General features: G+C 47.1%; 1 pseudogene; it reads left to right on the top strand.

Annotated features, from left to right (window-relative positions):
* Nucleotides 1–1,277: 1,277 nt before the first annotated feature.
* Nucleotides 1,278–1,396, top strand: LOC136656145 (5S ribosomal RNA; annotated as a pseudogene).
* The last annotated feature ends 2,288 nt before the right edge of the window (nucleotides 1,397–3,684 follow it).

Below are 3,684 nucleotides of genomic sequence, written 5' to 3'. Positions count from 1 at the left end.
GCTGCTTCCACAAAAAAGCCAGGGGTAAAGTGAAAAGAAACAGTAAATAATTGGCTCAGAACCTAAAGTAGAATTTGCATACATGATAAGAGAAAGAAAAAGTCTCCTGTGTACTATGGATACCAATCACAAGAGGAACAAACAAACACACAAAAAGATCAACACCAAACATTCAGAATCTGCCTGTCAATTCTTAAGAGGAAATATAATTGTACATCCTAAATTGTCTGTCCCACCTGGCAGCTTTCCTAATATCTGTTGGTCCTGCAGTACAACTGCATGAGATGCTGCGAGAAGCTCAGGCAGACAGACCTTTTGCCAAGTCAGACCGTTCATTCATCTAGCCTGGTGCTATTGTCCCTTCCAACTGCATGTGTTTCCAGGACACTCCCATCACTAGCAAAATCCAAGAATGCTCGTACACCTGTCTTTCCAAAGGGGGGCACAAAGTGTGCCCCACAAATGGTTAAGCTACTCCTGAGCTAACTAGAAAACAAAAATGTTGACACAAATATGACCAAGTTTACTGGATTACCAATTTCTTTTTCTTTTTTGAAACACATGTCTGATCTCGTCTGATCTCAGAAGCTAAGCAGGGTCAGGCCTGGTTAGTACTTGGATGGGAGACCACCTGGGAACACCGGGTGTTGTAGGCTTATACCATAGTCTTTCGAGACTGAAGGTTGCCAACCAGCAGTTAAAACTCTAAACACAGTATTTCGGGATACTTGCATATACACAATGAGAGAAGTTGGGGAGGGGGTCCAAGTCTAAACACAAAATTCATTTATGTTTAATATGCCCCTTACACACATAGACTGAAGATAATTTTATACAATATTTTTAATAATTATATGTCTGAAACAAGATTTGTACATGGAACACGGTTTGTCATTTTATTTCTTTAAGCATAAAAGTAAAAAAAAAAAAAGTCAAGTTGGCACTTATAAAAGTTTCGTATTTTGGAATTCCATATTTGGGAAGATAAGGAGTGCTCAACCTGTATCCCATATGGAGCTGTACAACCCCCCCCTTCCTGCGGCTCCCCAAACACAGCCCAGAGTAAGCAAAAGCATGTAAAAGAAAATGTGAGTACCCTTGGCTAGTCACTGGTGGGGTGGGGGGGGCAAAATAAATCTAGTAGTCGTCAGGAATGTGTGTCCATGTTTATAGAATGCAAGCTTCATTTACTTGTGGATGTGTATATATCTACTGTGGCTGGGTCCCCCCCCCCCTTCAAAATGAGGGATGGGTGCAGATTATTAGGAGATTATTATTCTAATCTGCATGTTACCCTGCATGTGCCTGATCTCATCTGATCTTGGAAGCTAAGCAGGGTCAGGCCTGGTTAGTACTTGGATGGGAGACCACCTTGGAATACTGGGTGCTGTAGGCTTATACCATAGTCTTTCGAGACTGAAGGTTGCCAACCAACCCATCCCTCATTTTGAAGGGGGGGGGGGAACCCAGCCACAGTAGATATATACACACCCACAAGTAAATGAAGCTTGCATTCTATAAACATGGACACACATTCCTGACTACTAGATCTATTTCCCCCCCCCCCCGCACCCCACCAGTGACTGGCCAAGGGTACTCACATTTTCTTTTACATGCTTTTGCTTGCTCTGGGCTGTGTTTGGGGAGCCGCAGGAAGGGGGGGGTTGTATAGCTCCATATGGGATATAGGTTGTTCTCTGCCTTGGTTGGTTTTTTCTGCATAGCCAATAAGTGTCCCGGTCTACATAACATTCCTGCCAGGCTGACTTCTTCTTCACCCTCTTCCTCCAACGCTGATTTTCAGGAATTGCAGCGGTCACAGACAATTCTCATGCCCCCCTCCCAGCCCTCAGTAACCTTCATAACAAAAACAGTTTGAATGCCTTCAGAAGTTATTCAGTCCAGAGCAAATGTTGCTTGTGTTTTATCTCCCGGGAAACTCAGAAACCTTCCAAGAATGAAATTATGGAAGCAGAGCAGGGAGCAGGGGGAACAGCCGGCCAGCGCTAACCTACTGTCTCCGTCGCAGACAACAAGGGCCTGTGTCAAAGCCACAAGACCAAGGGCACACACGTACAAATCGCACACCCCCACAAAAGAAAGACTCTCTCAAAGAACCATCAAAACCCTGCTTACAAGCAGGTGGCTGCATTCTGAAGAAAGAGACACACACAGAGAACAAGGAACGAGACACAGGCAGACACGCCACATCCCTCTTTATGTGCTGCAGAGGAAACCCAAGGCCACAGATTCTGAATTCAGAAACTTTTCTCACATGAGGGATGGCCAACTGGCAGACTGCAGGCTGCATATGGCTCCCAGAGGCCATTTTAAGGACATGAAAACATGTTTTCAAGCTGGAAAAAGTGACGATATTCCACACTTTAATACTAGCATCTCTTGTGACCCGATATGCAAGATGTAAATATTATGCTACACCTCAGAACATGTTCTCTGCGATCACTAGTGGGTCTCAAGCGCATTATGGAGCCTGCCTGACCATGAGCTGTGGCCAGTTTGTGTGCGACAGGTCTTGACAAGGGCCAGGCTCCAGGTGGGTTTCAGGACCAGGGGAATGGACCAGAAATAGGAGCTTGGTCCCCAACTTGAATATCGGCAAGTTCCAGGGTTTCTTCTGAGATTCAGAGCCCAATCCTATCCAACTTTCCAGCACGGGTGCAGCCGCAATGCAGCCCTGAGGTAAGGGAGCAAATGTTGAGGAGGCTTCTGCGACTGTCTCCCCACCACAGGATGCAGCGCACGCCCCCTTTGGCACAGCTGCACCAGCACTGGAAAATTGGATACGATTGGGCCCTCAGACAGCAGTTTTTTCCTGGAGCTGCCAGGGTTTGAAGCTGGGACCTTCTGCGTTCAAAGCAGGTGCTTTGCCACTAAGCATTTGTCCCTCTCCAATATGTAACACTTCTGTCATGTTTTCCGATTGTCCAATATGAGCTGCAAACATATTACCTTGATGATATTCTTACAACAGCCCTTTCAAGTTAAGTACAGTTGTGCCTTGGCACCTGCAGGGTTTCTGTTCTCGGGACCCCCTTGTTGTTGGCAACCTTTAGTCTCGAAAGACTATGGTATCGTGCTCTGAAAGGTGGTTCTGGAACAGCGTCTAGTGTGGCTGAAAAGGCTAATTCGGGAGTGACAATCCCTTCCACACTGGGAGCAAGTGCAGTCTGTCCCTGGCCTGTCTCCCTGGCTATGGGCCTTCCTTCTTTGCCTCTTTGCCTCAGTCTGTTGGCCAAGTGTCTCTTCAAACTGGGAAAGGCCATGCTGCACAGCCCGCCTCCAAGCAGGCCGCTCAGAGGCCAGGGTTTCCCAATTGTTGAGGTCCACTCCTAAGGCCTTCAGATCCCTCTTGCAGATGTCCTTGTATCGCAGCTGTGGTCTACCTGTAGGGTGCTTTCCTTGCACGAGTTCTCCATAGAGGAGATCCTTTGGGATCTGCCCATCATCCATTCTCACAACATGACCGAGCCAACGCAGGCGTCTCTGTTTCAGCAGTGCATACATGCTAGGGATTCCAGCACGTTCCAGGACTGTGTTGTTTGGAACTCCCCCTGATCAGGACCCCCACTGATGCCCAAACCCACAAATAATGAAATCCCAGGAGTCAGGCACCCAGATCTTTTCAGCATGTCACGTCTCTAGGGTGTTCTGAGGGCTTCTGAG

The sequence above is a fragment of the Tiliqua scincoides genome, chromosome 6 (assembly GCF_035046505.1).
Source record: "Tiliqua scincoides isolate rTilSci1 chromosome 6, rTilSci1.hap2, whole genome shotgun sequence".
Taxonomy (NCBI): Eukaryota; Metazoa; Chordata; class Lepidosauria; order Squamata; family Scincidae; genus Tiliqua; species Tiliqua scincoides.
The sequence above is the reverse complement of the archived record's forward strand: the minus strand, read 5'-3'. Positions and strand labels throughout refer to the sequence as shown.